The sequence below is a fragment of the Triturus cristatus genome, chromosome 5_2, assembly GCF_964204655.1.
Source record: "Triturus cristatus chromosome 5_2, aTriCri1.1, whole genome shotgun sequence".
Classification (NCBI taxonomy): domain Eukaryota; kingdom Metazoa; phylum Chordata; class Amphibia; order Caudata; family Salamandridae; genus Triturus; species Triturus cristatus.
The window spans coordinates 1,022,980,540-1,022,990,525 of NC_140588.1; positions in this window are offsets into that span (position 1 = coordinate 1,022,980,540).

The following is a 9,986-nucleotide window of genomic DNA, read 5'->3' on the forward strand; positions in this document are numbered from 1 at the left end:
AGACAGGATGGTTGCAAGTCTGCTGAGGAGGACAGTAAGTGGACCACTGGAGAGAAGGAAAAGTGCCGTTAGTGGATGCTGGAGTGGGTAGTGTTAGCTTTTGGTCTGAAACTGAAGAAGCCTTGAGATTTTAGTACTTCCAGTAATAAATACTACCTTGATTATATCTGGCTCCATTCCTTTTACAACAAACAGTTACAGTTTTCATGAGAAAATAGCAATATTCTACTGAAAAAAAACAATTGCTATAAAAGAAAAAAACCTAGTACTGACCGCAGCAAAAGACAATATAGCTGATAATAGGCTTCAATATGTAATGTAATATGCCGAAATGAGCACTTCAATGAAAAGGGACACATTCAATCAGCTAATAATAAAATAAATTGTGAAATTAAAATATGTTAAATATATGTAATTGTTTAAGCTCTTGGAAAGAACACACTGCAAACAGAATTTATGTCTGTGTTATCTTCTCTGAAAGTTACATTCGTTGCGCTTGTGTCGGGCCCTGCGGGAGCTGGCACCACTCTCTGAAGTCACTGCTGTGTGTTTCAAGACAGTTCCAGCTGTAGTTGCTGCAAGCACAGTCCTCATTTGACGTATGCAGTTTGAAAACAAATATATGAATGACATACCATTCATATAAAAGAAGTAATCAACAACAAAAATGACATCAAACACAGAAAAGCCTTATACATTTTTTTTACACAATCTATATTAGGTAACACTTCCAATCAAATTAAAGCAGTAAAAATGCAATTAAATGCACCACAAATTATGTTCAGTGGGAAACATTGTGAACGTTTTGCTAACCTTGAACTCATTTCCAATAACATATATATCAAGCTTTGTTTAAAAGAAAATCTAGGCTCCATTCCATTTTATCAGTCTATTAATACCGTTTTAAGTGCACTTTATTGAAGCAGTTGTGATGTAGTCACAGGGGGCTAAAGCTACTCAACCAATGCTTGCAGTGGCAGCTCCTCCTTGTCGCCTCACTCCTTTTTAGCAGTGCAAGATAATACATATTGATAATAACTCAATGTTATTATCATTTTATTTTTTGTTATTGTGGGTGCGGTAGCGTTGCGGGGTGGTACAGGGCTGCTCTGCTAAAAGTGCAGGGGAGGGGAGAGTGGTTTTCACTCCTTATGTGCGCATGAATGTGTAGCAGGCCGTCTCAGGCCGACAAAACATTCATGAGCACATAGCATGTTCCCCCACACCCAGGCTGCATTTCAGCCTGGGTGGAGAACATGCCCAGGCCCCCAGTCCCTTTCTGAGCACTGAACCACAGCACTCAGACCAATAATAGCACTGTGTTGGGTCCTTCCTGTTCCAGACTGGCCGTAGCAGGCACCGGGCGTTTCCCCGGTGGGCTGCCAGGGTGGGGGCTGGTATTGGGCCCCTGGGGGGCAGTTGTTGTTGACAGGGGCCTGCAATATCGGCCCCGTTAACAAAATCAGCCGACACCGGCCCTTGCAAACAGCTCTGCCGCACCACCTCAGCCCCCCCAGGTGGGGCAGCCAAGCAGTTTGCCAGGGTCGGTTTCGGTTCCCAGTCTGGCCCTGGCAACGCGGACAGGAGATAAGTTTTAATTCATTTTTTATTTTCCCCTTCCCCCTGCCTGGCCACCACTGCTTGTCTACTGCTCATTGGGTAGTAATGCAACAGAAATGTGGCCTGACCCGTGAAATGACTTACATTGATGTCGGACTACACTGCATATAACTCTGTGGTTAGCTTTAGAAATTAATGTCTCACATACCACAAGGTTGATTTTCATATTTTGATAACTACTCATGAAAGAGTTCTCAAGGAGGGCAAATTTCTGAAGGAATCTTCATATTTTATAATCCCCAGACACTCTTAGATTTGAGTAACATTAGCAAAATAAAAGAATACCAGAAGCCTAGGGAATCTACAGAAAATAACAAATGATGACAAAAGCGATAGCAAACACCCATTTATCCAGCTGCTTCCCTGCTGGCTTTGCTTCTTGGCAGCCTGGAGGCTAGCAGGAGCATACGTTTCTTTACAGTGCGAATCCAGGCTACTGTTTCTCAGTCACATTGTGCTTCCTTTTCCCTGAGGAAGACAAAACAGAAAAACAAGCAACCTCTGAGCGGTTTTGGCTTATTTTGGCCCTGCCAGTAGGGTATAGCATGAGACCTTTTGAAGCAGGGCCAAGGCTGATTTTCACATAGTATTTTCTGTCTGACGTGACATGGTGGGCAAAAAACAATGAACTGGATTGTAGCTCAGAGTAATTACCAATGACTGAGATTAATTTGTGCAAACCACCAATTAATATGTTTTGATAAGTTCAATCCTCTAAATGTCACAGATATGACAATATGTGGGCCCTGGGATTATTAAGCCATAGGACTCAAGCTGCACCCTACTGACGAGGACCAAATAGGTCAGGATTGCTTGTGTTCCTGTTCAGAGGTGTCCCCTGACCACACAGTTTGAGCTGGACTGTTCCTATTAGAGCAGGACCTAGGCTGATTGCTTACGGTTGGTTTCCGTCTGAGGTGGCATAGTGGACTAAAAATTGATGGTCTGGATTGCGGCTCACAGTATTAAAAGTAGCTGAGAGTAATGCAAGCAAGTCAACCGTTTTGGTCAGCCTACTTTGTTATGCCAAAGTTGTTTACCTCTCTGTTTCCTTTCCTGCTGGTCAGTTGTTTATGTGCTTGATAAGTATGCTATGTTGTGTTGATAGCCTCTCATTGTTTCCTAACAGTGTGCCCACACTCTCTTTCCTTATCTGTTTCCGAACATTACTGCACAATACAGCCATCGTTTTATGTCAACAGTTGCAGGTTATTATTTTTAAAGTGATGCATTTTTGCAAGTTTTAGAAGCAAATATGACCTAGGTTTAGAAACTCTCAACCCTCTGGTAAAGTGCGGGCTCAGCCAACTGACCAAGTTGAGCTAAGGAATCTGAAGGACCTTAACCCACAAACCTCCTATGCATTACTTGAAGATGATGTATACAGGGAAACTACCAGTCCTGTGAGAGTACTGGATTATTTGTTGTATTGAATGGACAAACAAGAAATCCACACTATATATTTCAAAAGCTTTAATAAAAATGAATGCCATAAACTAATGCAGAATATCTGAATAGATGTAAATACGAAAATAAACAAAACAGTGGCAATGAAAGTGATTAATAAACATGCTAAAACGGATTGCAACATTATTGATGGTATTCATTAAATTCTAACATTAAATTAATAAAACAGTCTTTAGTAACCAGCCTCTCTCTTCTAGCCCCTCACTAGGGGGTCTATTAGGATGGCGGTCGGAAAATCACCCCAACCACCATGGTAGCGGGGAAACACCGACTGCTAGGACCGCGGCATAACCACCGGTTCAATTAGTATGCTCCGGCGGAACATTCGCGGCATTTAACATTGAGGCAGTTGCTGCTGCCAGCAGCACCGCCTCAATGTCCAAAAAAGCATGTCCAGCATCTCCCTGCACTGCATGGCAGGCACTGCACAGTGCCTGCCACCTGGTACACGGACATGTAGGGAGGTACCATGGGTACCCCCAGTGCACCCACACACACCCCAAACACATTGGGGGCCGCAATGGGCCCCCAGAGACATTCTCCGCATGCCTTTCCATGGCGGTTCCAACGCCACGGAAAGGCTGGCTACCGCTGGCATCATAATAATGCCAGCGGAGCCTGGCCCTGCACCAGCCCCATTTTAGCAGTCCAGCTCCGCCCGCCAGGCAAGCGTGCAGACTGCTACAGGCGGAAAAGTGGTCGGCGGGAAATGTCACCACTGCGGTCGTCACCACCATGCTAATGGGACTGGCAGTTTTCTGGGTTGCGATCGCGGGCGGATGACTGCCGCTGGCCCGGCGGTTGCCACCGCCGTCCCAGCGGCGGCCATCCGACCGCCATCCTAATAGACCCATACGTTTTCTTAGCACAAAGTGCCCATCTAAGTTTCTTCGGTGGACTCTACTCACATATCTTAGCTGAACAGCAGAATGTTTGTTAGTTTCTATACATTGACAAGGTCTCTCTCTTTCTCATTTATGTCATCCCCAAACTCGCAATCAGAGGGTGAGACTAAATTCCATGGTGAGGGATTCAGGTAAATAAATGAGAATACACAAACGTGTTGTGCTATATTCCCAAGTTAGGCCCATGTAGTTAAGCAACTTAGTTCTTACATTGTCCTCACAATATCATTTCAGCTGTGACCTTTTGCTCAAATCTGCGTTAACAACAATGTTGGATTAGTTTCCCTGAAACTAAACTTGTTTACACATCTAGCTTCGAACAACATTATCACAATGCACTGAACATCATGTACATGGTCTCTTTTCGTACTATGTACAAATGTAATCTCTGTCTTCATCCACGGGATGTTAGGGCTATCTACATAACCATAACATCACTAATCTATACACACATCGCAAGGCTGCTTTCTATTATAAAGGATGAGCATCCTGATAGATTATTAGAGAAGGCACTTACGGTGACACCGAGGGTCCTTGCATGCAGAGAAATCACCTCGCTGTGGTCTGAGATCGTGTGAGGGTAGTCCAGTTCATGACCAAGATGGGGTCCTTCATTCTATCTCATCAGGTAATGGGGTTGGATCGCACCTTAGGGGTATTCTTGGCTTTACACCCACGCACTTGGTACACATAGTGTATGATTTGCATTATGGGATTATACTCTATAACTTCCTTGCTCGCACATGCTTTCATATATAAACTGTTTTAACACCACGGTAGAACTATATGTACTATATACAATTTCAGTGCTTGTAATCAAGTTTATCTGCTTCTGTCAATTAATCATTGCAGCACACATATTTTATACAAGAATAACGTTGGTTCAATAAACTTATTGAAAATGTCCCACTGTGTATTCTCTGTATACATCTCTGAGAATAAGTGAGCACGAGTGACTGAGCAAAAGGTTCTGTATTGTTTCCACGATCTCGGAGAGGTCAGAGTAGTCTTGTTTAGTGGTTGCCAGAAACCATTCGCTTCCTGGTAGTTTAGGGGGGTCTGGGGTGGCACTGTGACCTAGCTGGTCTATAGGCCTAGATATCCTGTGGGTGTACCCGAAATCAGTCTTGGAACCAAACCCCTAGTTTATGTCATCCAAACAAAGCACAGATCCTGTGGATTAGATGGAACTACACGACTTGGTGCTGCCAACATTGGTTAAGCTCTTATTTACCAGTCAATCTGAGTATTTCAGTCATGCTTTCTCAGAGACCCCTACTAACATTTAAACAGGAGACAAGCTGAGGACGTTGAAGAGCACGTAGCAGCTCTAAATATTACAGAACATTGCAGCCAGGCAGTTACTATGAAATTATTACAACATGGCCTCCCAGTAACGGGTAGAGATGGTACCTTTGTGGTTGAGGCACATGAAGCATTCATAACAGAGGTATTCTAATCATGGGTTAAATTCCCAACAGCAGATGCACTTACACAGTTGTTCCATACATACATTGAAGATGAACCACCTGAGGAGTATTTTCCATACGTGGACATAGAAGTTCTATTAACTTACCAAGAGCATGTAAATTGTTTGAAAGGCACCTACCGCATACCATAGAAAATGAGAGACTCGGTCCACTCAGCAACGGAAGAGTGACCTGACCAATCTCAGCTTCATATACACCACATTCAGACATTGCTACTTTAACAGCAGCAGGAATACATACACTCTATATAGATTTAGTACACATTTACAGAAATCTAACAGAGTACATAATGAGAACATTGATTTTCCAACCTGCCAGGGCTGCTCAAGGCTGCACAACCTCATAAGCATATTACAGGTGTTAGCCCCCAAACACTGAACGCCATTATGGGAAAGATACCCATCAGCCAAAAGCAAATGCCGTTCTGGATAGCTCAGAAAATGGCTCAGCTTTAAGCAGGTTTTCCCCTTATAGGCCCACAGGAAAAACATAGAATTTAACAATTTGCTTTCCCATGGGGATGGCTCTCCAGATAGAAGATTGTGCCACTTGGGGTACAATCTTTGCTGTTGTTTATACCAGAATTCATGGTACATCTCCAATAGCAGTTATACAAGATGCACTGAAACAAATACAGAAGTATGGGGCAGAGCCTACCCTGGATCTGGGGATGAAACTGATGGGCAATTCTGGCCAGGTATCTACCATTATGTTAAGTAAGATAAAAGGGGAGGCACAAGCAGTGGCTATACGCCAAAACACCTGAGGGAATTCACTCCTGCACAGCAGGGGCGAGAATTGCCTAAGATTATCAAAGATACATATGCTTCGCTTAGTAGAGATAATCTGGGAGCCAGACCAGGGAAACCGATATAAGAAAAAAGAGTTTTGATGACTGGGAAGGCAGGCGTATTCTACCACACAAGTCCAGTAAAATGAATAAATCCTATTTGTTTAGTGTCCATGTATCTTCTGTTGCTACGGAGGAGGAAGAGCCATCTATTCCTTCTCAGCTGGAGAGGTCCAGAAATCAACAAAAATGTTCTCCAAGCACAGGGAGTTGAGGTAGTGGTTTCAACAGTTCTTTTATTTCTTTGGTATCATATTTGCCCTTATGCCAACATGCTTTTCATCTCTGGCTGTTCCAGTTACAGCTGACTTCATCGGGGCATTACATGTAAAACAAAGCCATAATCTAATTTAGGAGGAGAATCTAAATGGATTGTAGGGCCCGCCACCTGCATCTGGTGACCCCAGAGGCGCCTTGTGTGTTTGGGAGACATATAATATACATTTATTGGTTAAAGCATGAAGTGATATTTATTTCGATCAGCACATGTCATGGTGAAGGTTCACCCAAACGGTAACATGTGATACATCTGAATTGTTTCCCTAGTATCAAGTATATTAAATATTGCGGTGAAGTGAAATTAATAGTAAGTTAGAGTAGAAGTTCACTCAGGTACTCACACAGTTTTGTTAGCCTATTGCTGATTTGTATAATATATAATAAGCTTTCACAAGTATGCCATCTGTTAGTCTGGAAAGACACACAAGCATTAATGTCACAATTTTAGTAGAACAGTTGCCAGTAAAGGGGTAAGTAGAAGAAAAAAGGGATCATGTCTTACCTTAAGTTGTCATAATCCTCTGTATGGGACTCTAGACTATGCTGTGGGCTGATAATCAATAATCAAAAGTTGTGAGCAGAGTATTAAACTCACAAGTCGGCATATTATCCTTGTGTGCAAAGGATCAGATCTGTCATACAATAGATAAATATATTTACATAACCATTTATTTGACTACTCTGTGTATTGTGTCTCACAATGGTTGGTGTGAGTAAATCTGTGTTAACATGGTGAGGCAACCTGATAAATCTTAACGGCTGTAGCAGGGTATGGATTTGATCATATTTATCATATTTATTTATTGGTTACAATTGGTATGCTGAAGTGGTTCTGTCGGGTAGAAAGTACGTTACTTAGTGGTGCTCTGAATGCACTGATTAGAATTGGGTAGCAACCTTTTCACAAGCGCCTGTGAAGTAAGACAATTTTTCATTGAATAATTTGAAACTGAAATCTAGATGCTTTGTACTGTTTCTATTTATCAGAATTAAATCATTCATAGATAATCACAGTAATTACTGGCTGTCAACATGAATTCAATATTTACATAAACATGGGGTGATCGCATGACATAGGTGCTCAGTGCTCAACAGGTGTACAATATATACAAGGTGGTTGAGGTTTTATATACAGGTGAGGGATAGGCCAGATGATGTATTAACACCAATGACTCTTTCCACTGATAGTGTCCTTTCGCTATGTGTGGAGTCTTGGTTGGTCTGGGCCTTGAGTAATCGTCGACGTTTCAACCCTATGTGTGCCCCATTCGGTGGACATGCAGGGTCTTCATCAGGACAGAGCGGGGGATCGGGAAGGGGACGATGACAGCCCTAGAGGGGCCAGACAATGTCTTGGCCGAGGTTGGGGGCCACTCGCGGAAGGTTCAAAGCGGGCCCAAGCGATGAGTGCTCTTAGTTCGACGTGGATACAATCGGGGAGATGTGTAGGGCAGACGAGCCGTAGTCTTGTCTTGCCGCTGCATGCAGTCAGGAATTGAGTATGTCTTCCTGCATTTTACTAGTCCACTAGACCAGATGGTCATAGCCCGGTATAAGTATTCGCTGGCCAAGTGTCTGTTCAATACGTGAGTATCCTTGTTAGGATGGGGATAAAATTCTGAAACCAAACATTTAGGATTGTCAATTTAGGCTAAGACTCAGGACTGTCCCAAATTCGAATACAAGCACGCCACAGTGAAAACACTTACTTGTTTAATCGTATCTTGAGTTCAGTGTTCCTTCTCGTATCTGCTACTGCAGTGTGAGTAGGCACGAAAGGAAACATTGGCTAGGCGTTTAGGCGCCATGTTGGCCATAATATATTCGCCATTAGGTACCGAGGACGTCTTAGTGGTTTTGCATATCGTCTCAAACCTTGAGAAAAGGGAGTGGCCATCTTAGAGTGTCACTGAAAAGTGCTGTCTCACTATAGTAATGTGCCACTAGATCTATAGTGTAAGTCTATAAAGCTTCTGTAGAAAGACCAATATTATTCTATCTATATTTAGTATTTTAAATATTCAGCTGGTTCACCTATGGCACGTTGATCTATTCGGAATATTTTGGCATTAGGACGTACACATCACGTAAGTGATCCTGAGTAGTTATTTGTTGCCGGAAGCTATCCTATTAATTCAGGGAGCTAAATTTCAAGTGAGATTTACAAGGTCAAATGTGGAAAGGCAATCTCCTGAAATACCGGTTTTGTGAGAATCATTAAGTCTAAAGAGGATGGAGGCAACACGGTTACGTGGATGAAGCTACAGTTTAAAGTAGATGTGATACCATATCTGCAATATGAACATTATCTCCCCTCTAAGTTATATCGACTGTTATGATTATGTTATCAATGGTATCTGTGTGTATGTGTTGAATCATAATAATGGGTATCTAACTTGAGAGAAGGGGAAAGGGTAAATCCCAGAGTGTGAAAAGAGTGTTAGTAACCCACAGTAGGATGGTAAGTGATTTTTTTACGAGAGAATTACTCTAGACAAACATTACATTTATAGAGTCACTATTAATTGCAATCCATGTTGTTAAGATTAAAACCTCCTCATTATCTGAGCAATCCATATTGTTAAGGCTAAAACCTCCTCATTATCCGATCCATGATCTGTCAAGGCCCAGTAGACATCATAGATTTCCTAATTCAATGTCATGTCAATCGAATCTAAGTACAATAATACATCCATTCTCATATATGGTTGTCTCATTGTCCCATGTGTACAGATTAATTTAGTCATTCTCTGTCAGACAAACTTGTGATTTTAAAACTCTGAAATTCACCCAGGAAGTAATGTAAGTCCCGGTCAATGTTCAGACCCATATCTACTGCTTTGAGGCGCATTATCCAAATCGCTTCTTGTGTTCTCAATTGGAGTCCTCGATTACCACCTGTCTCATTTCGCTATACCATTTCTAAGCCATGGAATAGAAACGTCCTATGGTGGCCAGTGCTTAAGCCCTCAGGCCAGAAAGCATGGAAATGTCACACATAAGCATCCAGGACAGGGCTAGGCCAAAAACCATGGAAATGTCACACATAAACATCCATGAGCCAGGCAATAAACCATTAAAATGTCACATATAGGCATCCAGCCGGGGTGTGTTGTTAACTTCCAGCCACAGTAAACCATTGCTTAATTTGTAAAAACATAAGTGGCAGGACCCTTTTCGGGAGGCCATTGCAGCTTGCACCACGCATTTTTCATTCCTGGCAGTACTGCTAATAGCAGTACAAACACAACTAGTGCACATCACTCACCCAGAAGTGTGACAATTCAGACTATTTCAAGTCACTTAAAGCTATAAAAATGGTGTGACCAGTAGGTAGCATTCATATATAATGTATATTAAATTATTAAACATCTG